The sequence below is a fragment of the Schistocerca cancellata genome, chromosome 9, assembly GCF_023864275.1.
Source record: "Schistocerca cancellata isolate TAMUIC-IGC-003103 chromosome 9, iqSchCanc2.1, whole genome shotgun sequence".
NCBI classification, from domain to species: domain Eukaryota; kingdom Metazoa; phylum Arthropoda; class Insecta; order Orthoptera; family Acrididae; genus Schistocerca; species Schistocerca cancellata.
In genome coordinates, this window is record NC_064634.1 from 266,894,250 (window position 1) to 266,903,943 (window position 9,694).

A 9,694-nucleotide genomic window follows, 5' to 3' on the forward strand; every position below is an offset into this window, starting at 1 on the left:
ACATCGGAAGAATTCAGTGCGACACATACAATCCGTAACAATTCTTGGTGGACACTGATATGGCGATGAAGAACACGAACAACAATACTCTGGCTCATGCCAGTTTCCCTTGCGATATGACGCGAACTAACACAAGGATCTCGAACTACAGTGGGAAGAGTACCAATTCCCTTTTCCTCGTTAGTAATTTTCCTTTGCCAGATATGTTTCCGATGCGTTAAAGATCCAGTTCTTCTCAATTTATCATACACATATTTGAATGTAGAACGTGCAAGATGAGTACGTCGGGAATATCTTTCAGCATATAAGTCTCTAGCTCCCATTGTATTTCTTTGGAATTCTCCGTAAATGAGAAGCATATCGACTTGTTCTAAGGAAGGAATACATTATTCACATTCTCTTGATTCGACGATAGTAGTCTTACCGCTCCTATTAGTGTTGTAGTGCGAAACCGTCTAATGGTCTCTACATACCAATAGCACGTTGGATGGATACGCCATTCTCGGCGAATATTAACTATTTGCACGACATAAGAGAGAGAATTGTCAAAGAATGTGCTTCGGTAAGTGCCGATGTGATAAGAAATACCACTCAATCTACGATAAGAAGATTGCAGCACTGCACTGATATCAATGGTCATCACTTCGAACACCTTCTGTAAACGGACGTTCATGCCATCTTTTTGACCTTCGTTGATCATCAAAGACCTTAATGTTACACATCATTGGATTCGTCTCGATAGCCGCTATCAGAAAATAATTACTAAACTATAGCATCCCATTTAAAAATCAAAGTTGACTTTCACATTTGAGACACGACGTCACCTAGCAACAAAAAACCAGCGTCATATTATGCCCCCCTTGTACCATGCAACTTTTGTCCCAAAAACATTTCAGCTACTATCATACTTTCGGAGTTATTCTAGGTGGCAATAGTTAGTGACTCACCCTGTAGAGCTGCATCAAAACGCATTACTTCACACAAGAAATGGTTTTCGACATGTAAACTCCCTAGGTAACCTCGAAGCTGCTATCCAGATAGAAACACCATAAACTGTAGACTACATTATATGACTGTAGTGTGAAGAAAAATCTTTATCCAGTGGGAGGAACAGGCAGCAAATATTTAAAACTAATATTCAACAACAAGATTGATAGTTATTTTAGCCAACATTTAGGGCCAAAAATCCTGAAGATGGCTTTAACATAACCAGAAGCCGGTAAATAAATAAATATTATTGCGCCCTCGTCTTTCGATTTTAACCTAAACGCGACTTAAATACGTGGTGAGAAACCAGTGGATATCGGTATAGAAGCTGATAATTCTGCCTCGATTGAAATAAATGAATTGCTTTAAAAGGGTTCTCTATGAAAAATATCCTGTCACTATTAAGAAGAGCAGCTCCTACTAGCATCAGCTTTTGCAGGATTACTTGATGGTAGCTAGTAGATAATTTCTAACAGACAAACCAAATACGAAATCTCGAACCACACAAAATGCAAGAAAAGAGAAACAGGAAATTCATACGGAAAGGGAACGATAATTTCAAGCTATATCATTTGTTGGCTGAAGATGTCTGTTTCGCTGCACCATAACAAACTTCTTTGGTTTAGGGTTTAAGTTATGACGAAGCAAACAGTTTCATCTTAAGCAGTCGATTTGGAATAAATCGATTGGTCGCAATCTAAATCGAATTTTTGGAAATAGAATTGTATCACAATAGTCCTCCAAAACTATACTTCTATTTATTAATTATGTGTGGCATTTTTCCATTGTACTAAGGTAATTCTATGAACCCAGAGATAAATACAATTGTGTGTTCCATTGTTATCACAGACTCCAGTCACAGAAAATTACTCGTCACGAAAACAATACACCGAATCTTTAGACAATAGGACACGGTATGAGTAGGTACAAAACGTTTATCACAAAATATAAGCAAAACATAAGACAATTTTAAACCAGTAGTCTAGAAGTAGCGTCGATTCATAATCAAAATGTTTTCGATTCCGGGTTCGAATCCCGGCGGTGCTTAAACTTTGATTAATAATCAGCATTGGCAGCCGAAGACTTCCGCCGTAAGAAGTCACACTCTTTCTGCCAATCAGCAATGATGAACGACATGAGGATGTAGAAGGCAATAGAAACCACTGCGCTAAAGACACGTAACGTGCAACCACAGGATATGTGGCCTGTAATTAAAGAAATGTCATGATGATCGCTCCATTGGCAAAAGATACCGGAATATTCCCCCATTCGGATCTCCGGGATGGAACTGCCAAGAGGGAGGTTACCATGAGAGGAAGATTGAATAATCGACGAAAGCATAACGTTCTACGGGTCAGGGCGTGAAATGTCAGAAGCTTGAGCGTGGTAGGGAAACTAGAAAATCAGAGAAACGGAAGGCAAAGGCTCAATCTAGATATAGTAGGGGTCAGTGAAGTGAAGTGGAAAGGAGACAGGGATTTCTGGTCAGATGAGTATACGATAATATCAACAGCAGCAGAAAATTGCATAATGGGAGTAGGATTAGTTATGAATAGGAAGGTAGGGCAGAGAGTGTGTTACTGTAAACAGTTCACTGACAGAGTTGTTCTTATCAGAATCGACAGCAAACCACACAGACAACGATAGTTCTAATATATACGCCGATGTCGCAACCTGAAGATGAAGAGATAGGGAAAGTATATGAGGATATTGCAAGGGTAATACAGTATGTAAAGGGGGATGAAAATCTAACAGTCACGGGGGACGGGATTGCAGTTGTAGGGGAAGGAGTAGAAGGTTACAGGAACATGTGGGCTTGGGACAAGGAATGAAAGAGGAGAAAGGATAATTGAGTTCTGTAACAAGTTCAAGCCAGTAATAGCGAATACTGTCTTCAAGAATCACAAAAGGAAGAGATATACTTGGAAAACGACGGGTGATACAGGAAGATTTCAGTTAGATTACATAATGATCAACAGAGATTCCGAAATCAGATACTGTATTGTAATGTGTACCCAGGAGTAGATATAGAGTCAGATCACAATATAGTAGTGATGAAGAGTCGGCTGAAGTTTAAGACATTAATCAGGAAGAATCAATACGCAAAGAAGTGGGATACGGAAGTATTAAGGAATGACGAGATACGGTTGAAGTTCTCTAAGGCTATAGATACAGCAACGAAGAATAGTTCAATAGCTCAGTAGGCAGTGCAGTTGAATGGACGACTCTAAACAGGGGCCATGACGGAAGTTGCGAAGGAAAATATAGGTACAAAGAAGGTAACTGCGAAGAAACCAGGGGTAACAGAAGAAATACTTCAATTGATCGATGAAAGGAGGAAGTACAAAAACGTTCCGGGAAACTCAAGAATCCAGAAATACAAATCGCTGAAGAATGAAATAAATAGTAAGAGTAGGGAAGCAAAGACGAAATGGCTGCAGGAAAAATGCGAAGGCGTCGAAAAAGAAATGATTGTCGGAAGGAGAGTCTCAGCAGACAGAAAAGTTAACCTTCGGTGACATTAAAAGCAAGGGTGCTAACATTAAGAGTGCTACGGGAATTTCACTGCTAAATGCAGAGGAGGGAGTGGTTGGTTGGTGGTTAGTGTTTAACGTCCCGTCGACAACTAGGTCATTAGAGACGGAGCGCAAGCTCGGGTTAGGGAAGGATGGGGAAGGAAATCGGCCGTGCCCTTTCAAAGGAACCATCCCGGCATTTGCCTGAAACGATTTAGGGAAATCACGGAAAACCTAAATCAGGATGGCTGGAGACGGAATTGAACCGTCGTTCTCCCGAATGCGAGTCCAGTGTGCTAACCAAGGAGGTAGTGGATAGGTAGGAAGAATACATTGAAATCCTCAATGAGGGCGAAGATTTGTATGATGTTATAGAAGAAGAAACAGGAGTCGATTTAGAAGAGATAGGGGACCCGGTATTAGAATCAGATTTTAAAAGAGGCATGGATGGCTTAAGGTCAAATAAGGCAGAAGGGTTAGATAACATTCCATCAGAATTTCTAAAATTATTGGGGGAAGTGGCAACGAAAAGACTGTTAACATTGGTGAGTAGATTGTATGAGTCTGGCAACATACCCTCTGACTTTCGGAAAAATATCTTCCACACAATTCCGAAGATGGAAAGAACTGACAAGTGAAAAATTATCGCATCGTCAGTTTAACAGCTCATGCGTCAAAGTTGTTTACAGGGATAATATACAGAAGAATGGAAAAGAAAATTGAGGATGTAGTTGATGACGACCATTGAGGCTTTAGAAAAAGGAAAGGCACAAGAGAGACAATTATGAAATGGCGGTTGATAATGGAAGCAAGACTAAAGAAAAATCAAGACACGTTCATAGGTTTCATCGACCTGGAAAAAGCTTTCGATAATGTAAAATGGTGCAAGGTGTTCGAAATTCTGAAAAAATAGGAGTAAGCAAAAGGACGAGGCGGGTCATATAAAATTTGTATAATAGGCAATAATAAAAGCAGACTACCAAGAACGAAGTGCTCGTATTAAAAATGGTGTAAGACAAGGACATAGCCTTTCACCCCTACTGTTCAATCTGTACATCGAGGAAGCAAGGATGGAAATAAAAGAAAGGTTCAGGAGTGGAATTAAAATTGAAGGCGAAAGTATATCAATGATACGATTTGTTGATGACATTGCTATCTTGAGGGAAAGTGAAGAAGAATTACACGATATGCTGAACGGAATGAACAGTCTCTTGAGTATACAGTATGGATTGAGAGTAAATCGAAGAAAGACGAAGGTAATGAGAAAAAAATTATATATGAGAATTGCGAGAAGCTTAACATCAGGATTGATGGTCACAAAGTAGATGAAATTAAGAAATTCTGCTACCTTGGCAGAAAAATAACCAATGACGGACGGAGGAAGGAGGACATCAAAAGCAGACTAGCAATGACAAAAAGGGCATTCCTGGCCAAGAGATTTCTACTAACATCAAATATCGGTCTTAATTTGAAACAGAAATTTCTGAATATTTACGTCTGGAGTACGATATTGTATGGTAGTGAAACATGGACAGTTGGAGAACCGGAACAGAAGAGAATATAAGCATTTTAAATGTGGTGTTACAGACGAATGTTGAAAACTAGATGGACTGGTAAGGTAAGGAATGAGGAGGTTCTGCACAGAATCGGAGAGGAAACGAACATGTGGAAAACACTGATAACGAGAAGGGACCGGATGATATGAGAACTCTTAAGACATGAGGGAATGACTTCCATGGTAATAGAGGGAGATGTAGAGGGCAAAAACTGTACAGGAAGACAGAGAGTGGAATACATCCAGCAAATAAATGAGGACGTAAGTTCCAAGTGCTAATCTCAGAAGAAATGGTTAGCACAGGAGAGGAATTCGTGGCGGACCGCATCAAACCAGACAGAAGACTGATGACAAAAAAAAATAAAAAATAAAAAAATAAAAATAAAAAAATAAAAAAATAAAAAAATTAGGTAGTGGATGACAATTATTGAAATACATGAAAAAACACGTAAATTACTTACAAACTACGGCGTGCACACACTTCCTTCAACATGTAAACGTCTCTACAGATATTCGGAATTATATGATGGCATGTTCGATATTTCTCCATCATTGGCGATGACGTGGCGCATACGAATACCGAAATGCTGCACGACCCCCTGAAGTGTCGGATAATCGATGCTTTCGATGACATTCTGAATGGCTGTTTTCACTTGATCAATGGATTTGGGATTATTTGTGTGCACCTTGTCTTCAATGCAGCCCCACAAAAAGATAACATGGCCGCCAATCGAGACCCTTGACAGAGGCCTCTCAGTGTCCAGAGCCTGAATTTCGTGCCCCAAGTGCCCCTCGGTGATATCAAACACTCTCGTGCATTAATGCGGTCTAGCTCCGTCTTGGATGAACCACATCTTGTCAAAAGCGGGGTCACTTTGGATAATGGGGATGGGATCATGTTCTAAAACCTTCACGTACCATTCGGTAGTCACTGTGCAATCTACAAATATGCTACCGATTATTTCGTGAGTGGACATTGCACACCACACAGTCACCCGTTGAGGGTGAAGAGACTTTTCAATCGCGAAATACGGATTCTCATTCCTCCAAATGCGCCAGTTTTGCTTATACACAAACCTGTCCAAATGGAAGTGGGCTTTGTCGCTAAAACAAACATGCATGCACATACTAATTCCCATCATGTCTCGCGGCGAACCGTGCAGTTTGAACGTCCTAAGGTAACCCGTTCAGAAGTAATGACGATTTTATTTCGTATAGTTCAATAATTCTCACAAGCATCGGCCTTTGCATATATAAGGCTAGTGAAATTAAGTTCCAGAGGAGCAGGTTGGGTGTAACAAGACGAGACAGATTGCGAAATGTGTATGTGAGGAAAAGACTAAAGGAGGAACCAGTACAGGACAGGATAGAAAAATCAAGACTGCATTGGTATGGACACATGAAGAGAATGGATGAGGGAAGAATTCCAAAGAGGATGTTTGATCTGCATCTGGAGGGGAAGAGGCCCAGAGGAAGACCAAGGGATAGATGGGTGAAGGGAGTGAAGGAATGTGTGATGAGAAGAAGAGAGAACTGGACGAAGGTGGAAGAGGGGGAATGGTGGAAAGACAGAACCTGATGGAGAGGCTTGTGTTCCCGACAGACCCAGCCAGTGGCTGGAAACTGTCCAAGATGATGATTTCGAGTTCACAGTGGACGTAGGTTGGTAAACCAACAAGTTTTCACCTCCGCTAGCGGAATTTACCTTGGCTGCGTTCAGCTGTCCGCTGCAGTGCTGCTCTCGCCCTCTGTAAATCCTATAAAAATGATAATCAAAATTTTTACTGTTTTTATCAGTAAAACTATCCTATGTTTCTCATTAGGCCAGAAAAGCAGCACTCATCCCTAGTCTGGAAATATGACGATACACACGTTCATAGATGGAGCAGTATGTATACTACAATGCCCTCTCAGTTCTCGCATGAACATTTGACTACATGGCTGTTTCATTTCTCCACTGTAGGAGCTCAGCGACTCTTCAGCTAATTTCTAGCTGAATGTCAGCCGAGGAGGAGGAGGAGGAGGAGGTTAGTGTTTAACATCCCGTCCACAACTAGGTCATTAGAGACGGAGCGCAAGCTCGGGTTAGGGAGGGATGGGGAAGGAAATCGGCCGTGCCCTTTCAAAGGAACCATCCCGGAATTTGCCTGAAACGATTTAGGGAAATCACGGAAAACCTAAATCAGGATGGCTGGAGACGGGATTGAACCGTCGTCCTCCCAAATGCGAGTCCAGTGTGCTAACCACTGCGCCACCTGGCCCGGTGAATGTCAGCCGAAGTGCACGCAGTGTTCACACGAGATTCCTCTTTTGGCGTCGTACAGAGCGTGATGCGCCCTGTTCTACACTTGACTCTGGTTCAGAGTACAGTTCTCGAAGTTTTCCGTCTTGTGTCTTTTGTAGCAAACTGTCCCTCACCTGTATCCTATTGTGTCTCACATAATGGATTTTTCAGACCAATGGGAGCATTCCTTTCATCTTATGGAAATTACCTCTGCCAATTGCAAAGGGCCTACCTTCCAACTGTGTCAAAATTTCGCCCCTCCCTACTCCTTCTGAGTTTATTCCAGCCAATCAAACATTTTGTGCCCGCTCCTGATGCCTAAAAGTTACATGCCGTCATCATGAGCGCACGTGAACAACTGCGTCACTGCTCTGTTTCCATTTGGAAATTCCCCAACGCAGTTTTCTAAAGAATTTCTCAATAGAAAGAAGCTCTGGCCCGCTACCTGCTCCCCGCGATGCATCGCCCAGTGTGTTCATTGTCCCTTTCGCCACAGGCCACCAACGACGTTTTAAAAGCATTCCATTTTACTCAGGCCATGACAGTGCAACTCTCGTCTGCCCCAAACTAAAAATTTTCATTCAATCTGCCACCGTACAATATCATTCCGAATTTCTGACAATATCCTTTCCATGTTAATAGCATAATTAATACACTCTTTCTGTGTAACTCTCCTGTTAGTATTTTTCTTATGGTATGTTTTTCTACTGCAGATCCTTTTACAGCTTCTAGTATTCTCAATAATTTTTTCCACAGAGCATGATGAATTTATGTGCCAAACATCTTGCATTTTTTTTTTTTATTCAACATCTTACTAGCGTTATTGTCAAAACAATTTAACGACTATGTATATAGATGATAAAACTGCAGATAATAATTAAAAAACTGAATAGTAAATATGCAACTGGTCAACAATATGAAAGTAAAAGACGTTCATTAAAATGTTAACTTCAATCTATTCATTGTTACGTAGTTTGTGAGTCACGATTCTGCATAAATACAGTCTGTACATGGGTTAACGACTGCTTACCGTACCACAGTCTATGATGGGGTGAAATTATGTCTGCCGGGCAATACTTGGAAGGCATAGCCCAAGGTCCTACCAGGCGTGTGGAAAGGCCAAGTTTCATGTTGTTGTTGTTGTTATTGTTGTTGTTGTGGTCCATTCAACTGTACTGCCTTCTGAGCTACTCCTTACTGCTTAATCTATAGCCTTATAGAACTTCAACCGTATCTCGTAATCCCTTGGTACTTCCTTACCCCACTTCTTTGCGTATTGATTCTTCCTGATTAATGTCTTAAACTTCAGCCTACTCTTCATCACTACTATATCGTGATCTGAGTTTATATCTATTCCTGGGTACACCTTCTGCTTGCTACGTCGGCATATGTGCCTGAACTATCGTTGTCGGTGTTGGTTTGCCGTCGATTCTGACAAGAACAACCCTATCACTGAACTTTTCACTGTAACACACTCTCAGGTCTACCTAAATTGCCTTCTCCATCCTCATGCCGTTGAGCATTGCTGATGCTTCCGCCTTTAGGGACAGTTTCTCACTCCAAGGATAAGAGAGTGCCCTGAAACTCTGACCGCTGCACCATCCTGTTTGACAAGTCCTTTGGCAGGATGAGGTTGACTTCTTATGCTGGAAGTCTTCGGCCGCCAATCCTGATTATTAATCAAAAATTTAAGCGGTTGGGGGTTTCGAACCAGGGACCGATGAAGTTTTGATTACTGGTCAAAGACGCTACTCCTTTTTTCGATTTCATTTTGTTCGTTATTGTTAGTTGTATTTGTTCGGGGAGCACGTCCCCTGACAGCCGTTGAAGTTCGATGTGGATCCAATGACTTAGTTTTTTCTTTTATTTTTTATTTTTTATATTTTCTTTAATCACAGAGTGCAACTAATCTTTTGACCGGAAAAGCTGAGGTACCCTGCTGGCAATCTTCGACAGTGGGGTCATGTGGACTATGGCGACGTTATCTCCAAATGCGTCCAAACAGGTCAACCGTAGTGTTATTCGTTTGGTGGGTGTCCAGGGACAAACACCGGAAAGAGCATCACCTTAAAGATAGTAAGCAGAAAACTATGAGTCATTCCAAATACAAGTGGTTAAAAACAAAAAAGATTGAAATGGCTTTAAGCACTATGGGACTTCACATCTGAGGTCATCAGTACCACCGGCTCGTTTGCGTCAAAATGATAACATTTGAATCTTTCCATCTTTTGGAAAGATCTCTGAGGATGGTCATGGGCACAGTCCACTAGTAACAGAATATGGTCTGCGTCATTTCTTTTCTCTGGGATCTCTAGCGTGTTTGCATGATTAGTTTGGTCCGGGATTTCAGTG

At 41.3% G+C, this 9,694-nt stretch overlaps 1 non-coding gene across 1 annotated transcript; it reads right to left on the reverse strand.

Annotated features, from left to right (window-relative positions):
* Positions 1-7,246: 7,246 nt before the first annotated feature.
* On the reverse strand, positions 7,247-7,319 carry Trnaa-cgc (transfer RNA alanine (anticodon CGC)). The gene has a single exon. It is a non-coding gene; the product is annotated as a tRNA-Ala (tRNA).
* Positions 7,320-9,694: the final 2,375 nt, after the last annotated feature.